This window comes from Protopterus annectens, chromosome 3.part1 (genome assembly GCF_019279795.1).
Source record: "Protopterus annectens isolate FY-2018-M chromosome 3.part1, PAN1.0, whole genome shotgun sequence".
Taxonomy (NCBI): Eukaryota; Metazoa; Chordata; order Ceratodontiformes; family Protopteridae; genus Protopterus; species Protopterus annectens.
The window spans coordinates 987,055,140-987,065,614 of record NC_056732.1 but is presented as its reverse complement, the minus strand read 5'-3'; positions in this window follow the sequence as shown (position 1 = coordinate 987,065,614).

Genomic DNA, 10,475 nt, shown 5'->3' with positions numbered 1-10,475 from the left:
TCCCACCAACTGTTGGGCCATGTCCATATATATGGGGGCAACAGCTGGAGAACACATATGTGCCCTTATACATTCCTGAGGTACGTGTGTGGTACACAGTGTTCCTTGCCCTTGTACAGCCTTTTATTGGGGGGGGGTTCTATGCCATTAACCTAGGCTATGGCACCTTTTCAGTGATATAACTATTAAGAAGAGGGTCATTCAATGTGATAGTGAGGTGTTGAGTAAGCAATGTTAGGCACAGGATACTGTGACATTAACACAAGTGCTACTTTTCCCCCTAGGGCTTGACTACAGGGTGTAATTGGAGGCTGCTGAACTATATCTGTAATTGTTGATTGTTACGTATCCTGAAGGCAATTCCTGTTCCTACTGTTGTACTAATTGAAGGCCTTGGCATGGACAGCATAGTATGATATATATACACATTGCTTGCATCTACTATTTTGTGTGGGCCCTGCATTCATGACTGATTACATATTTCAAACCTTATGTGGTGTCAGTACTGGCATACATTATTGTATACCTGTGTGTCATGTCATGTCCTTTGAATTGTGGGTGGGTATATGTTTAATGTCAGTATTCTCATTTGTGGGAATGGTTGCCACACTACACATTTCACAGGTGCCAGTTGAAGGGCTTGGGGCTGACGGATATACTTTGTACCCAGTACTTCCACACTACTTCTAGATATGTATGGCTACTGATACCTTTTGTGTGTGTATATGTGTATGTACCTATATATATGTCATATATACACATATATATATATATATATATATATATGTGTGTATGTATCTATAGATATAGACATCTGTATGTATATGTATATATATATATATATATATATATATATATATATATATATATATATATATATATATATATATATATATATATATATATATATATATGTGTGTATGTATCTATAGATATAGACATCTGTATGTATATATATATATATATATATATATATATATATATATATATATATATATATATATATATATATAGATAGATATACATACATACATATGAACATATGTATGTATCTATATACAATTGCTGTTATATGATTATTTGTGTCATATATTAATATATATATATATATATATATATATATATATATATATATATATATATCTACATATAGCTGTCTATCTGTCTACATTTACAGATATACATCTGTCCATATGTCCATGCATGTTCGGCTCATATTTTGGCCTGTTGCTCATTCACTTGGCAATTGTCATGAGTGATCGCAGCATTAAAGTCAGTAACTAGTGGCAACACTTTTGTGTTTCAGACTTCATCTCCTTCTACATATGTGTTCTAACACATATAACTGTGTAACTAGCAACGTTTAAGTGTAACAGAGTATTAGTTGACATATATCCCTATTTGTAGCCACAGTGTGGCATACTTTGTCCAGGCGTCTTTCATTAACAGGTTATGTGGTGTGATAATAATACATTTCCTGTACTGTTGACTGTGCTGCTGGATATGTTTGTGAAAACTTCAGGTTATGTATATCTGCGATAGTTTAATGGTAAATCACTTTGTGTATGGAGTGCAGGGTCCTGGGTTTGAGCCTTGGAGATGCAGTTTTTTTGTTGCTGAGCAGAAAAAGGGATGTTGGCTACAGAGTGATTGAGGCACTCTTAAGCAGCTGTAAGCAAGTTTGGGTGGGTTTGCGTGGAGTTAAGCAATGCCTACACAGGTTAAGCAATTCAGCAGCTAACTGAGTATAAGAAACTGTAACCAGACTTTAGCAGTGCTTACCTCTGCGCAAACCCATGCAAACCCACATACAACTGCTTTAAAATGCCTTAATCACTCTGTACGTATCGGTCATTGTTCTGCCTAGCAACAAAATAAACAACCTCTGCTAAGCTAGAACCCAGGACCATGCATGCCATAGCCAAACTTATTTAGCTCTAAGCTATCTAAGATATACATAACCCTACTGTATTCACAAACATAACATCCAGCCCAGTAATTCAACAATACAGAGAATGTATTCCAACATGTAGACGTATGTGTGTGTGAAAATATATTAATGTCTAAACAGACAACATATTGATATACATAGAAAAAAAATATATATATATATATATATATATATATATATATATATATATATATATATATATATATATATACATGCACATATATGTAAGCAGATATTTATATCTATATAGGTATATATAGACATACATCTGTAGATAAAGTGGGAATATAGCAGAAATATATTTCCACATGCACCATTAATGGGGTTGACAGGCACACACAACATACATCATGCACAAATAGGTACCCCCCCCCCCACAGCCAAACACGTCTGCCCTGCAATACACTACCAACTGTTGCAGATCCCATAACCAGGACATTATACAGCAAGGGCACAAGATGTTAAGAGTGCTCCATCCCACCTGTATGATGTCAGGCTGGTATCCGTAACATATCATGCAGTACAGTCAGGCTCATAATGACACCCATTTTGCAGTTATCTGTTACCTTTATTAGTCTGAGTCCCATACTGTTGGCCTGTACTTCAGAGATGTAGATGCCAAACAGCAGTGGTCCCAGGACTGAACCCTGAGGTACTCCACTTGTCACGTGTCTGGGGATGGATTTGGAGTCAGTTACACCTACAGTTTGGGGTCTGTTAGTAAGCCATGTAGCAAACCATCGAGTGGCATAGGGATATATGGCAGGATTAGTATGTTAATCTATGTTTCCAGACTAGGGGATGGTGTTGAAGGGCCTGTAGAGCCTGCTATCTATGCAGGTGCATGTGTATTCCCACATAGGAGATGTAGCCCAGTGTTGAGTCAGTCTGCCTGTAGCCTGCACTGTGCTTTGTTACATGCCTAGCAGCTTACTGTACTTATCCATTGAGATGTCATGTCCAGATACTTGCCAGATGTGCTGCTGCCTGGCCACCATAACAGTCATGTATGTCAGACAATGCAGTGGGATGCTGTTCAGATGTATGTCAGTAACTATTGGATAGTATGTGGCCATGGCACCTTTGTACCAGAGGTTAAGTGCCAGGACAGACAGGGGTGTATTAATGCATAACCTATGGGGGCAAATGTATACAGTATGTATGTGTTATACCCATCTACATGGCTGTTAACATCCACATTGACAGGCCTGGTCCACATGTCTTGCATGAAGGGGTTCTGTGTATACCCCTGGTCTGACCCGAGTGTATCAGACTGTCCACATATATTGGCCATATTGCAGCTGTAGTCCACAAGGGCATTATTGTGCTAGCAGTGGTACTGTACTATGATGACATTAGGATGTCTGTAAGTGGCCAATGGCACACATGTTAGCAGATGTGGACTCCTGCACACACTATTTCTATGAAGACATTCCCAATTACAGTAGCAATAGTCTACAAATATACCTGTACTACATACATGACATCCCCTTGCAGTTAGAGGTTGGTCTGTTGGGGCTGAGGTAGGGCTCCACTCCATGTGCAGGACATATGGTGAACACATAAGTATATATAAGTATACATATATCCATATAGATATATACACATATACATATCTTGCTTACTGTATGACAACAGTTTTAGACATATGTGCCTGTGTTCGAGCCTCTGTTCTCCACCTACATATGGGCTTTGCACATATGACATGCTGTCAGGGGTTGTATGTAGCAGGCTGTGCGTATGTCTTGCTGTTATTCCTGTCATCACTCCACTGCTGTTGTATCCCCCACACATACTGGGGGTTGGGGCCATTTATGTGTGGATTTCACCTACACAATACATGTGTGCCCTTATGCACTCCAGAGACCAGTGTATGTAACAGTGGTATATGGCCCAGTATTAGTGAGCCTATCCAGAATGTGTTGGCTTTCACCGCCCCCTTAGATTAGTTCCCTGTGCCTCTGTCCAGCAAAGCCATTAGTTCCCTGTGCCTCTGTCCAGCAGAGCCATTGCAGTGATCCCTGGGGTAAATTTTCTGTTTCCCTTCCACTCGTCAAGGTTTCTCTTGAAGAAAGTGTTAGTGAGGGGCTCTGCCTAATGTAGGTTGGAATGCTGTTGCAAAGCATGGAGAGTCTCTGGGACAGGAATCTATCCCTCCAGCATGTGCTATTTATCATTGAGGTGAGGTTTAGATCTCTAGAGTGTGTGGCTCTTGTGGATTTGTTTTTTCTTAGGTGGAGCATGTCCATCAATTCTGGGTTGGATATGGCCATGTGTGTCAAGCAGAGATCACCTCTAAGTAATTGGCATGCAACAGAGTACAGCTGCAGTTTCTTCAGTCGGGCTGCATAGGGCATCTGTTTGAGGCCAATAATCCTCTTGGTGAGGTACTTCTGTGGTCTTTCCAGCTATTGCAGGTGTCTTGTAAGGTACATCCCAAATGGGGCATTGTACTCTATGATGGGTCTGATGAGTGATGAGTAGAGGGGCGCAATAACCTCTTTTGTTCTAGATGCAAACCCTTTTGTGATTTGGTGGACCACATAGAAGGATTTTCTAACCACCTTGGCAATATGATTATCAAAGGAGGAATTACTACCTACTTGGGTCCCCAGTTCCCTTATTACATTTTCTGTATTTAGGGGACTAACATGTATGTGGCAGTTCGTGGGTAGTTTTTTTGCCAAAGGGGATGACTATGCATTTTTCACCATTTAGCTTGAGGCCATGATTTTGACACCAGGTATCCATCTCAGTGAGACCCTTCTGGAGGAGGTCTGTATCAGCAGGAGAGTCAATTATGGCACCCAGTTTGCAGTCATCAGTGAAATTGGTCAGCCATAGTCCTCCTGTGCTTGCCTATACCTCTGAGAAGCATATATTGAACAGGAGGGGTCCCAGGACTGAGCCCTGGGGAACGCCACTTGTAACCGGTTTAGAGTCAGACCTAGAGCCTGCAGCTCTCATAGTGTGGGTTCTATCCATGAGCCAATTGGCAACCCATCTCGTGACATAGGGGTTTATGTTCAGACTGCTGAGCTTGTCTATAATACCAGAATGGGGAATGGTGTCGAAAGCCTTTGCGAGGTCTAGGTAGGCTGTGTGGACCTCCTTTTCCTCATCTAAAGCCTTGGTAACTGTCTCAAAGAAGTCCACCAAGTTTAGGAGGCATGATCTGCCCTTAAAGCCAAACTGGGTAAGGTCCAATGTTTGGACATTCCCAATGTCTCTGTAAATGAGTTCCATGACAATGCGCTCCATAGCCTTGCAGAGCAGGCTAGTCAGGCTTATAGAGCAATAGTTCCCAGGGTCCATTGTGGCTCCACTTTTGTAGAGTGGGATAACTGTTGCTGTGCACCACTCTATGGGTACACAGCTTGTAGAGAGGCTAAGTTTTGAACAGTGTGTTTAGGTGAGGGGTTAGTTCATTTTGGAGCTCGTGTAAGACACAGCCAGGGACATCGTCCGGTCCCATGAAGCTGTGTTTTTGGCTTTGGATAGGGCTGTTTTAACCTATGAGTCAGTGATTGCAGGGTCTCTACATTCTTCTGGTATGGTTATGGCCCTTTATGGGGCGAGAGGGGGGTGAAGTTTGCCCTAAACCTGTTTGCCAGAATGTTGGCAATATCAGTCGGTTCAGTGTATTTTGTGCCATTCTGCACTAACAGAGCAGATCTGAGAGTTTCCACTTAGGTTCTTGACATAGCTAAAGAACGCTTTGTGGTTATCTTTGGAGTCCTTGGCAATTTTTCTTTCGAAGCTAGCCTTGGATGATTTTATGAGAGATCGTAGTTTCTTGCTGATACTGATCAGGGATGTCTTTCCTTCTTGGGATTTTACTCTTTTCTGTACTAGTTTCCTCCTTCTCTTGTACAGCTTGTTTATGGCAGGAGTCCACCAGACTGGTTTCCTTTTCTTGGAGGAGTTAGTCTTGGTTTTACATGATCCATGCATTCTTGCAGGTACTCATAGAGTGCCTTTGTAAGGGATTCAGCAGCTTGGACAGCGTTGTCCTTTAGCATGGGGGCTGTGAACCTTTCCACCTTGGTCTTAAGTAACGTGAAGTTTGCTTTTGAAAAGTTTTTCACGGTGGTTTCCTTGATTTGATATCCACATTCTGACCCCACCCCAAAGTGATTAGTCTATGGTCTGATCTAACCAGTGAGGGGTTGACCTCCAGTGTACACCATTCGCCCATGTTGATGATGACCAGGTCTAACATGTTGTCACCTCTGGTGGGGGTGTTGACCAGTTGATCCAGGGCATTCGAGTTTATAAATTCTAGGAAGTGTTGGGCAAGGGAGTTAGTACTTGAGTAGTTCTCCCAGTTAATGTTTGGGTAGTTGAAATCACCCAATACTACGGTGTTTGGTAGGAGCTTCATATTTACCACTGTCTCCAGAAATGCAGAATGGGAGTCCTGGGTCATGGTGGGTGATCTGTAGCAAGCTAGAATTTGAATAGCAGTTTTGCCCATTGTTAGTTGCACATGGATGATCTCTGAGGCATCGTGCTGCGCCACATACCTGGAGGTGTGGGTATCCTTGATGAATATGGATACTCCCCCGTCTTTTGTGTTTTGGTCCGGGTTCTGTGGCCGAAAAGTATGGTATGAGTTATAGCATGGTAGTGCTGGGGTGCTCTCTGGAGCCTTAAACCAGGTTTCTGTTACTGCACAGATATCGATGTTCTCCATACTGAGGAGTGCCTTGAGTGCATGCATTTTGAGGTTTAGACTTCTGGCGTCAAGTAGCATTACCCTCAGTTTTTGGTTACTTGTGCTATTTACAGTGGTGGGTTTGTCTTTTGAGCCTTGCCTAAAAAAGGCACTATGGCAGTGGCAAATGCCTTTGCCAGTATTCGAAAGCCTAAGGGTGATAGGTGCAAGACATCTCTTGTGAAGCAACATAGCTTGTCAAGCATGTCATCCCAGGCAGACAGATAACGGATCCCCTTTGAATGACACCAGAAACTTAGCTAATTGTTGAAATTGACTATTTTTTCTTTATACTGTGGCATCATTCTTGGTGAAAGCAGGATGCTACTCAGGGTCAGGGTCATACCAGCCTGGGCTATGTAATCAGAGAGCTCTTCCATGACTCTTTTCATGTAGTCCAGGGAGGTACGTCTCCGGTCATTCACACCAACATGGACAATGACAGAGTCATATTTGTACTTGTTCTGGAGTGACCTGAGTGCTTGTTTTATGTGCTGGATCCTGGCGCCTGACAGGCAGCTAACTGTAACCTTCTCCTTCCAGCCTAGTTAGTGGGACATCAGTGTGCCTGACTATAGAGTCGCCTATTACTAGTGTGTTGGGTATGTTATTTTGCCTTAAGGGCTATGATTGCTTGGCACACTGATTATGTGAAGTATGTGTTTCACAGTTTGTGATGGGGTGTGGAGGTTGCTTGGATGTCTGCTTTGGAGGTCTCTGTTGCTTTTGCAGAATTTTATTTAGAGCCTCCAAGTATGTTTTCATGCATTTATGTGCGGCATTTGCCGGTGTTGGTTTAATAGGTCTATGTGAGACTGGTGGTGTGTTGCAAGTATTTCCCTTCTCCTCTTGACTGTCAGTTCCACTCTTGGGTTGAGAGAGCTTTGCCTCCAGTTTGGCTGTATAATTGCATCACTCGCATATATTAGTGTTTGGTGGCAGGAGGAGAGAGTTGTCTGTGTACATGAAGCAGTTGTAACACTGCCTCAAAATGACCAGATTCACCAGTTGGACTGGAGAGAACACCTGAAACTGTCCTTTGGAAATGCCTGAATAGGTAAAGTGAGCTGTTTTACTGATTGGCTGGTAGGGACGAATAGAGAGCCTCGTCCTTCTGGACAGTATAGGGGCTGTAGTGCTAGGGTTAATTAGTGCTTGCTATGAGTTTTGAGCAAGTGCGGGGCTGAGAAATGAATGGTTTGAGTGCTTAAATTGATAGTTTGTCTAGTTCCAAAGGAAAAATTGAAGAGTAGACTTTGTCGGCCAGGAATAGTTTAACCCTAGCGGGTTGCACCATGACTAACCTAGGCTGTTACAACATGTGTGGGATAAGCTGCCTTAAGATATCTGGATGTACTTTACCATACAATCCACCTTGGGTAAATGCAGGCCTACTGACTCCTGCCATACGGGATGTTCTGTTTGTCAGTGTGATTGTGATGGTGTCAGGTATGCCTTGTTCATAGGTTCATAGGTTGGTACTAGGCTATCAGCCCTAGGGCCTATACAAGCCTAGCCATAACAATTCCCTGGCTATTTCTTCCCACATTATTTACTTTCCTGGACCCCTGTCTAGCAGGGAGACTGACGTGATCCCTGGGGTGAATTTCCTTTCTCCTATCCAATCGTCAAGGTTCCTCTTGAAGAGGTCCAAAGTGGCACTCTGCTTGACATGTATGGGCAATCTATTCCAGAGTTTGGGGAGTCTCTGGGTCAGGAACCTATCCCTCCAGCATGTTTTGTTTATTGTGATCACAAGGTTTAGATCCCTGGAGCGTGTAGCTCTGAGGGATTGGGAATTCTTTAAGTGTAGCATGTCCAACAGCTCTGGGTTTGACATGGCCTTGTATGTTAAGCAGAGATCGCCTCTGAGTAGACGATATGCGGCAGAGTATAGCTGGAGTTTTTTAAGGTGGTCAGCGTAGGGCATCTTCTTTAGGCCTGTGATTCTTTTAGTGAGGTATTTCTGAGGCCTTTCCAGTTGTTGCAGATGTCTTGAGAGGTACATACCAAATGGGGCGTTGTATTCTATAATGGGTCTAATGAGGGATGAGTACAGTGGGACAACGACCTCCTTTTTTCTGGATGAAAAGCCCTTTGTGATGAGGTGTGCCACATAGAAGGATTTCCTGACTGTTGTGGCGATGTGGTTATCGAAGGTGAGACCACTGTCCACCTGTGTCCCTAAGTCTCTTATCACACTTTCTGTGTTTAGTGTACTGCCACCTATATGGTAATTCATGGATACATGTTTTTTCCCAAAGGGGATAACAATACATTTCTTGGCATTGAGCTTGAGCCCATGGCTCTGGCACCAAGCATCTGTTTCTGTAAGGCCCTTTTGTAGAGTATCCACATCATTTGGGATTCAATAATGGCTCCCAGTTTGCAGTCATCTGCAAACTTTGTTAAGAAAGATCCCTTAGTGTTCACGTGTACTTCAGACAAGTAGATGCCAAACAAGAGCCCCAGGACTGAACCCTGAGGTACTCCACTTGTCACTTGTCTGGAGCTGGATTTGGAGTCGGCTACTTTTACAGTGTGGGTTCTATCAGTAAGCCATTTAGCAACCCATTGGGTGACATAGGGATTAATGCCCAACTTAGTAAGTTTATTTATGATTCCAGAGTGGGGGATGGTGTCAAAGGCCTTGGCAAGGTCTAAATAGGCTGTGTGGACTACCTTACCCTTGTCCATGGCTCTGGAGACTGATTCAAAGAAGTCAATCAGGTTCAGGAGACAAGATCGGCCCTTCACAAACCCAAACTGGGTGGGTCCAGTGTTTGAAGGTTGCCAATGTCTTTGTTTATAAGTTCCATGATAATACGCTCCATGGCCTTGCAGATAAGGCTTGTCAGACTGATGGGACGGTAGTTTCCGGGATCCAAGGTGGATCCCCCTTGTGGATTGGGATAACTGTAGCTCTGCCACTCAGTGGGCACAAAACCTGAGGTGAGGCTATGATTAAACATGACACTTAGGTGAGGTGCCAGTTCATATTGTAGTTCATGTAGTACACAGCCCGAGATGTCATCTGGTCCCATGGATGCTGTATTCTTGGCTTTAGAGAGTGCATTTGTACCTGTGTGGCCATTATTACTGGAATTTGGCAATCTTCCGGTATTGAGATGGGCCATTTAGGGGTGAGAGGGGGTGAAGTTGGCACTGAATCGATCTGCCAGGATATTGGCAATATCCTTCAGATCAGTATATTTAATGCCATTCTGTTTTAGCTCAGAGCAGATCTGAGCATTGCCATTTAGATTCTTGACATAGTTATAGAATGCTTTGTGGTTGTCTTTGGAATCTTTGGCAATTTTATTTTCGTAACTAGCTTTGGAGGATTTTATGAGGCATCTCAGTTTCTTACTGAGGCTAGTAAGGGAGTTTGTTATGTAACAGATACATCCCATTGTGTCAACTGGGGTCTGTACCCCCTAGAGATTGTGTACAGAGTGTAGATAGAGGCTGCTGACCTATACATCTGCATTACACACTGTTGATTGTCTGGTATGCTGTGGCCCAGTCTGTCATTACTGATGTACTACTTGAAGGCCTCGGCCTGGACAGCAACCTATGTCAACCTTTCCAGACTACTGTCTTAGTATAACTGTTTCACAGTTGCATTGCACTGTTAATATGGATGCCAGTGTCTAAACGGCTATATGACATGGCATATACAACTGTCATAGTACACAAATAAAGCTTCACATTCATTTATGCACACCTGTGTGTGGTGGTATACCCTTTGATATCTCTGTGAATATATGTTACAGGCTATGAATGTCATTTGTATGGGTGGCTCAT